Here is an 11,764-nt window from a genome sequence, read left to right as displayed (position 1 = left end):
GTGGTGGTCGTCTTTCAGCCTTTCTTACCTTGGCCATGTCTCTGAGTATTGCACACCTTGTGCTTTTGGGCACTCCAGTGATGTTGCAGCTCTGAAATATGGCCAAACTGGTGGCAAGTGGCATCTTGGCAGCTGCACGCTTGACTTTTCTCAGTTCATGGGCAGTTATTTTGCGCCTTGGTTTTTCCACACGCTTCTTGCGACCCTGTTGACTATTTTGAATGAAACGCTTGATTGTTCGATGATCACGCTTCAGAAGCTTTGCAATTTTGAGACTGCTGCATCCCTCTGCAAGATATCTCACTATTTTTGACTTTTCTGAGCCTGTCAAGTCCTTCTTTTGACCCATTTTGCCAAAGGAAAGGACGTTGCCTAATAATTATGCACACCTGATATAGGGTGTTGATGTCATTAGACCACACCCCTTCTCATTACAGAGATGCACATCACCTAATATGCTTAATTGGTAGTAGGCTTTCGAGCCTATACAGCTTGGAGTAAGACAACATGCATGAAGAGGATGATGTGGACAAAATACTCATTTGCCTAATAATTCTGCACTCCCTGTATATACAGTTTTTATGATGTGAGAGTGTAAACAGACAATGTAAAATCAGGTAGGACTGGGCAATATATTGAGTTTTAAAAAAAAATATCGATATATTTTTATATGAGATATAAGATGTGACAATATCCTTTATATCGATATAGGCTATGTTATGTTATAATTATAGTTGTGGAGCCACAAGTTTGCCGCTCTTTCGTCCACTTTTGTGTTTATGCAACGTTACTCGGCCTCGCCTCTCCTTCACTGAACACAACTCCCCCTCCTCCCCCATCGCTTCACCTGCAGGCAGCGACAAGATGGACACAGCAAATCTCCATTAACGAGTTACTGCGCATCGCCCCGTGCGTAGGGCTGGACGGCATCAATGTGTTAACGAGCTAACCACGCTAACAAGCTAACCATGCTAACGGCTGCACGGCCTAAAATCCTTTCAAGCTACGGAGCTGCACCGCTTGATGGATTGTCGGAGCATTACGGCTACCAAGGAGCCTCGCGTAGTGTAGCGACTTCCACAGTCGCTAGACTTCACTCTTTTGTCTCTTTTGTCTTCTGTCGTTGACTAGCTCACGTTTTTGTCCACGGTGCTGTTTTTTTTAACCGATAAGCACCTGGGCACGTTATGCAGTTCCTTGTACTACTGCTCTGAATATTGTTTCATTACTGCTTATTTATGCATTGTTTGACATGTATCATTAAATAATGCAGTGTAAAATTATGTATTGAGGGCAGAATATGAATTACAAATGGGATCGACTAATAAGTTATTTGAAAAAACAATCCTTTATTATTACCCATGGGTCAAGGCAACTCTTTTATTTTTAGTTTCCACCAGGTCAATATCAAATTTCATTACATATAAATATTGTATATTCAATTACACTGTATCAAATTAACGCAGCAGCTGACTAGAACACAGCAAAGTCAGTACATTAAGTCAGCGGTCCCCAAACCCCGGGCCTCGGACCAGTACCGGTCCGTGAGTCGTTTGGTACCGGGCTGAGACTTGAGGCTCAGGTGTGAAATGTATAATTTTCAGGGTTTTTATCGGTTTTCAGCGTTATTTTGTTATCGTTTTTATCGTTTACTCGGTTTTCCTGGGTCTTTTCACGTGTGTTATGAATAAATCTTCTTTTTTCGGTACCGGTACTAGTTTTATTTTGTTGTATTTATCCGCGACACCTTAAAGGCTTTCTATTTTGCTTTCTGTGCCCACTTCAACAATAGAATGACAAATCGATACAACGGTGAATAGGGTCAACACGGGTCAACAGAAACAGTTTCAGTTTCTGAGGTTGAAAGTAAATATTTTGTATGAACAACTTTACCGTCATTGGGCTCATCTCGGACGGGGACGAGTCTGCCTACAGGAGGGAGGTTGAACGTCTGGTGTCTTGGTGCAGCCACAACAACCTGGTGCTGAATGCCCAGAAGACAGTGGAGATTATTGTGGACTTCAGGAAGCACACAGCCCCACTCCCCCCCATCATCCTGACTGACACCCCCATCACCTCTGTGGACTCATTCCGCTTCCTGGGTACCACCATCACCCAGGACCTGAAGTGGGAGCCCACCATCACCTCCGTCATCAAGAAAGCCCAGCAGAGGATGTACTTCCTGAGGCAGCTGAAGAAATTCAACCTGCCAACACGGACGATGATGCAATTCTACACTGCAATCATCGAGTCCATCCTCACCTCCTCCATCACCGTGTGGTACGCTGGAGCCACTATCAGGGACAAACAGAGACTGCAGCGTGTTGTGCGCTCTGCTGAGAAGGTGATTGGCTGCAGACTCCCATCTCTGCAGGACCTGTACACCTCCAGGATTCTGCGGCGTGCAGCCCGGATCTCAGCTGACCCTTCTCACCCTGGACACAGTCTGTTTGACCTGCTCCCCTCAGGCAGGAGGCTCCGGTCCATTCGCACCAGAACCTCTCGCCACAAGAACAGTTTCTTCCCCTCTGCTGTGGGACACATGAACAATAACCACATGACTGTTCCCACCACTAACACATGACCCTACGCTGTGTCACTGCATCATTTCATGTCTGGCACTGATCACCACCTGCACTCATGTATATATCTTTCTACGTAGCACTCATAATTCTTATTCTCATGTATATATCTCATGTATATCTCATGCACATATCTTTCTATCTTTCTTTCTACATAGCACTTTAATTCTTATTGTCTGCACTGAAGCACCGCAGCAATTTCCTAATGTTGTAAACCTCAACATCTGGCAATAAACCCATTCTGATTCTGATTCTGATTCTGATGCTTCAACACAGTCCCACTGCAAGCCTGAATTGGACAAGTAGAAGAAAATTGATACCACCACCATCATCAAGTTTGCTGACGACACCGTCGTGGTGGGCCTGATCTCTGATAACAACGAGACGGCCTACCTGAAGGAGATTAGGAATCTGGAGAACTGGTGCCAGAGGAACAACCTCCTTCTAAACGTCAGTAAGACAAAGGAGCTGATAGTGGACTTCAGCACTAAGCAGGAGAGGAACTACCAGACCCCTGTCATCAACGAGTGCCCAGTGGAGAGAGTGGACAGCTTCAAATACCTCGGAGTTCACATCACGCAGGACCTGTCATGGTCCTGTCACATCAACACCGTGGTGAAAAAGGCCCGTCAGCGTCTCTACCACCTCAGACGCTTGAGAGACTTCCAACTGCCCTCCAAGGTGCTCAGGAACTTTTACTCGTGCACCATAGAGAGCATCCTGACGGGAAACATCTTAACCTGGTTCGGGAACAGCACCATGCAGGACAGACGAGCTCTACAGAGGGTTGTGCAATCAGCTGAGCGCACCATCCGCTCCGAGCTCCCTGACCTACACTCAATCTACAGCAGGCGGTGCTGGACCAAGGCCAGGAAGATCGTGAAGGACCTCAGCCATCCCAACAACAGACTGTTCTCTCTGTTGAGGTCAGGAAAGCGATTCCGCTCCCTGAAGACCAACACAGAGAGACTGAGGAGGAGCTTCTTCCCGCAGGCGATACAGTCTCTCAATCACACCACCACACAGTACTGACCCACACATACAATTCTTACACACACACTGGACATTGTTTTCACTTCATCACTTAAATCACTTTAAGCATATTTGCACTGCACAAGACATAATGTGGATTGCACAACACTGGTCACTATATTCTTAATTTCCAGTTAATACTTGTACAGCTGCTGTTATTGTGTATATATTTATTTATATTTCTTCATACATTCTTATATAGTTCTATATTGTGTATTTTGTTGTACAGTTATTTTATTTTCAACTTTAATTTATATATTTTATCTTATTCTTCCCAGTTAAATTTACCCTTCATTCTAATTTGTGTTGTACAGTTATTTCATTTTTAACCTTAATTTATATTTTATTCCTTCCTAGTTAAATTTACCTTTTTAAATTTTTCATATTTATTTCCTATCTTATTCATAGCCTTTTCCTTTTTTGTTTTCTTTAGGTCACGAGCAGTTGTCCAAGCATTTCACTACATATCGTACTGTGTATGACTGTGTACGTGACAAATAAAATTTGAATTTGAATTTGAATTTGATAAGTAGAATCTATTTTATATTAAACAATGTCCCAGAGATACACTGAATTATTTTTGCAATATATACTGTATTATGCTTCTGCCACCACTGAGCAAGAAATCTTAATAATGCATGCACCATTCTCTCATATAACTGGATCAATTAGGTCCTCTCTGTGTGCTGCATTTACAGGAAAATTATGGTTTGTCAAATTAAAGACATAAACACTTTGGCTCATTTAACATTAATACTTTCAGTATTCAGGTAGAACTATTTAAATATTGGTTGTAAATTTCACATGCATCATACTATAATTATGCTAAAAACCTACTTGCTGAATTTATTTAAACATTCTTTACACTACTGCTGACTTCATGCCACTAGTTTTAAGCGTCTGCTAACATCAGTGCTATAAATATGCTTCACGGGAAGAAACCTTCCTTAAGTCTCCATAATCCAGGCCAATTAATATAACCAGTAAATTACACATGTAGGCAGTAAAGAGGCTCATGGTCAGCGCAAGATTTACAACTGAGCCAAGGCTTTCAACAACAAATTTTGGCTCATTGATTATGAATAATGACCCACTCAGGAATCTCAAAAACCAGCAGAGGTAAAAAAAAAAAGTAAAGGAAGAAATGCTGCACTCCAAAATGTGATCATCAATAATCGACAAACTGTATGAATAATGGTGATTTGACAGATATAAGAAGTGAATATTCAGGAGAAAAGCACAAAGTAAGATCTAGGTTATTGAAATGTAAACTGACATCAATGCTGTTTTAAGATGCATTGTCAGAGTACTGCAAAATATTATAAAATAATTACTATGAATGGAACATAAATTATTTATAAAGCATGACTCATAGAGACAGCAGAAGGTTCTGAGGCAGCAGCTCCTTTTAGTCCGACAAACAGTTGCAGGAACCCACAATGAAAATACTTGAATTCAGCATTTTGGGCATAAGTCATGACTAGGGATGATCCTGGCAACTAACATCCTACTAGACTAACCGTAGAAAAAAATTAGACTGAGTAGTCTAAAACTAAGAAACACTCAGATATTACGTTAAATTAAGTTAAAGAGAGCCATTTAATGGAAAATCTCAAAAACGAATAAAAAAGGCGTTTGAAACTTTGCCTTATATGTCCGGCACCATGCATCAAACATTATCAATGTTCCAGACAGACAAGGAAGAAGAAAAACACTTAAAGCAAGCCAATGTTGAACATGATATGAAAACACGCTACTACAAAAAATGTAAACTTATCATTAAAATACAGCAAATTAAAAACGAATAAACTGCGACATAAAAGTGCCACACTTTTATTAACAGATTTATGGCGTTTCTCAATAACGATTCGCCATCTGGTGGCAGATGACGACATAGTCCAGCTTCCGTTCATGTCACAGTACAGAAACAGCCCTAGTAAAAATCACCAATGATCTTCTGCTTGCAGTTGATTCTGGACTTATATCCATCCTCATTCTCCTTGACCTTACAGCAGCTTTTGATACTATCTCCCACTGCATGCTCCTTCACAGATTAGCATCTATTGGCATCGATGGTACAGTACTCACCTGGTTTACTTCTTATCTCTCTGGCCGCTCGCAGTTTGTTCAAATACTCCCTCACAGATCAGTATCTACTCCAGTTAATTCCGGTGTACCCCAAGGCTCTGTCCTGGGTCCTTTACTTTTTATCATCCATCTCCTACCCCTAGGTAATATTTTTAGGAAGCATAACATCCAGTTTCACTGCTACGCAGATGACACCAAGCTCTACCTATCCTCCAAACCCACAGCTACTCTCCCACCCACATCCATGTCTGACTGTTTAAGTGATATCAAGGTCTGGTTTACTCACAACTTTCTTAAACTTAATGGCAATAAAACAGAATTCATTTTAATAGGCACCAGATCAAAACTGACTATCGTTCCAACCAGTCTTTCGTTATCTATTGATAACTCTGTTGTCACACCCTCCCCTCAGGTTAAGAGTCTTGGTGTCATCCTTGATAGCACTCTGTCCTTCACAGCACATATAAATAATATCACTCGGTCTTCCTACTTTCATCTTCGTAATATTAACCGTCTTCGTCCCTCACTCACACCACACAGTACCGCCATACTTGTCAATGTTCTTGTCACATCTCGTCTGGATTACTGTAATTCTCTTCTCTATGATCTACCTCATAAATCCCTCCATAAATTGCAGTTAGTTCAAAATACAGCTGCTCGTATTATTTCCAGAACTAGATCCACTAAACATATAACACCTGTTCTTAAACAGCTCCATTGGCTCCCAATTCACCTCCGTGTCAATTTCAAGATCCTGCTTCTCACTTTCAAAGCGCTTCATAACTTTGCTCCTCCATATCTATCCGATCTTCTCCATACATACTCACCCCTTCGTACACTCCGCTCTTCTTCAGCTTCCCTTCTGTCAGTTCCACCTGCTCGCCTGACTACCATGGGACTCAGAGCCTTTAGTTGTTCTGCCCCGAGACTTTGGAATGCACTTCCACTTGCTCTCCGGACCACACACTGTCTCACCACTTTTAAATCACGTCTCAAAACTCATCTATTTAGAATTGCATACACCTGATCTGTCTTTACCTTGCTCAGTTTTTATACTTTTATGACTGTTTATGTCTAAATTTTATCTTACCATGTTTGCTATATATACATTTTTCTTATGTTTTTTATGGTATTGTTTACGTGTTACTGTAAGGTGACCTTGAGGGTCTGAAAAGCGCCTCTAAATAAAATGTATTATAATTATTATTATTATTATTATTATTATTATTATAACAACATTTAGGACACAGCAGTTTACCAGCATTAGGTAACAATTGACATCAGACTTAATAGTCGTTTAATCTGACTAATGATGACAGTGACAAATAGTCAGCTAGTAGACTAGTCATGCACATCTATAGTCATGACATAAAGGGCCATAGTAGCATGCTAATTTCACTGAATATCTCTGCAGCAAAATATGAAGATGTCTTTGCTGTAACATCATTGCTGTTAAATCCTCACATTCTGCTGACAATTTCAGTTAATTTAGAGTGTTTCAAATTATTTTTAAACTCGCACCTTTAATGGAACCCAGCCGTCATTAATTGCATCCGCGCTCTCCCTAACATGACAAGTCGAAATGTTTATCATTGCAAAGGTGAGCGTTGACGCTTTAAAAAAACAAAAAAACAAACAAACATATATCCATGATTTATAAAAATAGATCCCTAGAGGTCAAATGAAATGAAAGCATGTTGTGCAAATGAGATGCTCTGAGCTCATGGCTCTTTAATGGATCTGAAGCTTGACTCATAAGCACATTTCTTTCTCTGCTTTGCTCTCAGAGACTGCGGAGCACCATAACAATGACTTAATTATGCTAATAAGTTTTGGTAGATGAAATGATAATTGCACTGTCTTCTCATAGGACTGTGTTTTGCTTGAAGTGAAAAGGTCATTAGAAAAAACACACCCAGTAAAATGGATTGACTGTGAATTAAATAATCACACTTTACCTCCTGTTTGTTTTTTTCCCCCTGCCTTGAGAGGACCAAGTGAGGCACAGCCAAGATAATCACTTGTGAGGCAGGTATGTGTGTAGGCGCATTATGTATATTTATGAGTGTGCTAATTTTTGAGTGTGCGTGTTTGTGTTAAAAGAGTGAGGGGCATGACTGTTCTCTGGCCCCTGGGCCAAATGCATCAGTCGGAATAGAGATAAGAAGCTCCACATGCTGGACCTTTGTGATGCTGGTTAACCTCAGCCTGCTTATACAGTGCACAGCATCTCTCTCACCTATACACATAAATACAAATACACAAACACCCTCTACGGTAGCCATCTGATAGCTGACTGAATAACCTTCAAAAGCAAAAGTCTATATGCAAGCACAGAAGAACTTATAGGGATTCAGACTATGGATACTCTGCCGAATAATTCACATTATTAGGAAACTGATACTTATGAAACACACTGAAATGAGTCATGGCAGAAGGAGAAAGAGTAGGATGGCTTTGAGCTGTAACTCAAACAAAAAAAAAGCACTGATTACTACCAAGTTTGCAGAACAGCTTTACTAAATGCACAACGAGTTGAACCTTGAAGCAGGGAGGCCACATGGGGTGCCTTTCCTTTCAGGAAACTGAGGCACAGACCACCAAACTTACATAACACAAGACTGGAAAAACTTTGCCTGCGTCATGATGGCTTCTTCCAGCAGGATAACTCACAATCTTACAAACCTCAGATCATCTCAAAGGGATTTCTTGAACATCTTACAGCATTTACTGGACTCAGATGTCCTCCACAGTCATTAGATCTGATTGCAGTAGAGCATCTTTGTGATGTGATAAAATGGGAGAGTTGCATCATAGAAATATGCAGCAACTGTGTGATGCTTTCATGTTAATAAGAATCAAAATCTCCGAGGACACCAACACCTTCCTACAGCTTGATGAATCTCTACCATGAATGATTAAGACAGATCTGAAGGCAAAAGTCGTCCCCAACCTGTTACTACCAAGAAGTGCCTAATAGAATGGCTGTTGAGTGTAAAAACTTGAGTTTTGCAAAAGATACGAATATAAGTTTATATATTTATATAGTTGTTCTCATAACAGTACAATTTATAAACAATGCACAAAGACAAAATGATATAATCTATGCCACAAAGACCATTTCTCTCTGTGGAAGCTTACGTTGTTAGACATTGAACCAAGGTGACCCTGCTACTTTTGATGAGGTCAGAGTGTGTGTAATTGGTCAACTGGCATTTCTTTCCAAAAGGCTCCCTGGAGGTCAGAAAAGCCGCATGTCATTAAGCACCAACAACACACCCACTCATACACACAGACGCTCAGGGCCAAACCTTTATAAACAGCCCTGATGAGCATCATTAGTCCCAATCAAAGCAAGTGATTAGCCTCAGTCTGAAGCCACAGATGAGACAAAGGGAGAGTTTAAAGGATAACATCTACGTGAATACTACTAATGGGCACAACAACATACCAAGAAGGGCAAACAGAAAACATTGGAAAGCCTTTGTTTGATACAATGTGGACCCTCTGACGCCTTTCCAACTGGCAGCCAGGCTTGAAGCTGAAGCCAACATGAAAGGAGCGAATGCCAGCAAATAGATGCTGGCACCAATAACTCCTTGGCACCAATGGGCTCCTCTTTAGTTTAGAGAAAACTAGGTCAGTACTTTTTCATCAAGTTATTTCGGTGTCAATCAGAAAATTCGGGCTCTCTTATGTGTGTGCTTGTGGTCATTTTGAAAATGATTGCTTGCTAAATTTGATTCTGAGTCGACTCGGTCATGGCCCCACATCTGACATTTAGTGCGTGGATTTTGATCGGGAGCTTATAACTCTATGTGATGTGGATTATTCAAAAAGCAAGATTTAGGACATGTCTAATGTACTGTACAAATATATGAGAAGTCATTATTTACTGTGGCTCACATTCATACATACATGAAACAGGTAGTTAGCTTAGATATGATGCTATTTCTCAATGACACAGAACATGTTACAGGCAGCAGTTACCTTGAGGTAATCTGTTCAGTCAGAGAAAATATTAATGACTTGATTAACGTACATGTAAGCAGAGGTGGGAACTAATGAAGTAAAGATACTTCCTTACTGTACTTAAGTATAATTTTTAGGTATCTATACTTTACTTGAGTATTTATTTTTATTTGTTTAGACAACTTTTTACTTTAACTCGCTACATTTTAAACACAAATATCTGTACTTCTTACCCTTTCAAAACAGGCTCGTTACTTTTGGTCTAGTTGTAACATTTATACCGTTTATGCTCAGGAGTGGGTGGAGTGCAGCTGTCCCCATGTTGTGTTTGCGGTACTTCAGAATCTAGCTAACGCTACAGAAGAGGAGGAAGCATTAGGAAGTTACGTTTGTTTAAGTGGAAGGTAATTTCAGACGCACAAACTGTTTGTGTCTACAGTTTGTCTCACAGTGTGTCGCTAGCTAAAGAGCCAGGTGCTGTTTTTCATAGCCAAACGCTAACTTCACTCAGAAATGGAGAAAATGAGAAAGACAGGAAGGGAGATGAAGAAGAGACGTTAAATTGTAATGTAAGGACTGCTTACATGTGATGTCATAATTTTAATCACATACGTCATTTATCTATGATGTGTTTTGATAAATTATTTTAACTTTGGGAAATGTCCTGAAAAAAACAAACAAAGCTATACTAACTTTGTGTTATTCAAATGTTGCATGAAAATACTGGGTAGTTTTGTGCAGGATAAAGAGGTTAGCTTGCATTAATGTGGTGAATTCACACTAAAGCTCTGGTTCACAGTGGCTGTGGTGCTTATGGTCAGAGTTAGGTTACATCAGGTGCAGCAGAGGTGAATTTGCATTTAAGCTGAGGATGCTTAGATTCCAATTTTATAGCAACTGTATACTGTCTAATATTAAGGTAGTATAAACAGTATAGTGCCAGTGTAGAGGATGGACATCAGCCATGATAACTTGTGAAACGGCTTACATCTTGTTAAATTCAGTTGTGTAAATCTACAAAGTGCACCAGGCCAGCTGATCACAGTCTATACACAAATAAAATCTACTGAAGCTCACATTGGAAATTATTGTGAGTTGTGATTATTTTCTCTCTGCTGAGCCACTACAGAGATTTTAGGGTTTTCCGACCTGCTGAATCCCACTGTAAACCTCAACTGTACTCATTTTACTGTTTAGGTGTGGAGGCAAAGTCACCCACTACAATGCAGGCAACAGAAAATAGGTATTTTTCAAAATTATGCTTCACTGCTTGTGTTCTATATAACAGATTCAAGTACATTCATTTGAATTAGAATTTAAATTTTAATAATTGTTATATTCCTACATATTAATATTTTATTATTACATTAATATAACACAAGGTTCAGTTACCTCTGTACAAAGATTGCTACTAGAAATGTCCTTTGAGGAGCTACTTTTACTGTCTTGCTTTGAGTACATTTCAGAGCCTATACTTCTTCTCTTTTACTTGAATAAAAAAGTTGCTTCATTACTTCAACTTTTACGGGAGTATTTATTTTTTTAACCCTGGTATCTGTACTTCTACTTAAAGAAAGGAAGTCTGTACTTTTGCCACCTCTGCCTGTAAGTTCAGCTGGGGACTAAAATGTGATCGCATACATTATGTATGTGATGAATACCGGGTTCATTTCAGTACTTCCTCAGGGTCATTTGTAATGATTAATCACACTTCGAGGGATTGAGGGTAATTACCTTTGAAAATATTCATTTGCAAGGTCACAGGGTATTGGTTATGAACTAAAAAAACATTAAGGGTAATAGTCCTTCACTCATTGGAAATAGATCAAGTTTCATATGTGTACATAAGCTAGATAGATGGGGGGGGGGGGGGGGGGGGGGGGGGAGGCAGGTGACATACAGACGTTTTGACACCGAAAAGCTGAAAAAGAAAGAAAGAAAGAAATACTTTTGAACTAAAGTGGCTCGAGAGAAGATTAAATGTGAGAGAAGATTTGAGTGATCTTAAAACATTTGCATTGTCACACACTCTGTCACTCGGGCTCTTTTAATCTTCCAGTGATCGTGAGCTTCAGATTTTCCACACTGTG

The sequence above is a fragment of the Mchenga conophoros genome, linkage group LG6 (assembly GCF_057382185.1).
Source record: "Mchenga conophoros isolate Kocher_MC1m ecotype Shallow Benthic linkage group LG6, M_conophoros_male_GT1.1, whole genome shotgun sequence".
NCBI classification, from domain to species: domain Eukaryota; kingdom Metazoa; phylum Chordata; class Actinopteri; order Cichliformes; family Cichlidae; genus Mchenga; species Mchenga conophoros.
This window is presented reverse-complemented; position numbering follows the sequence as displayed.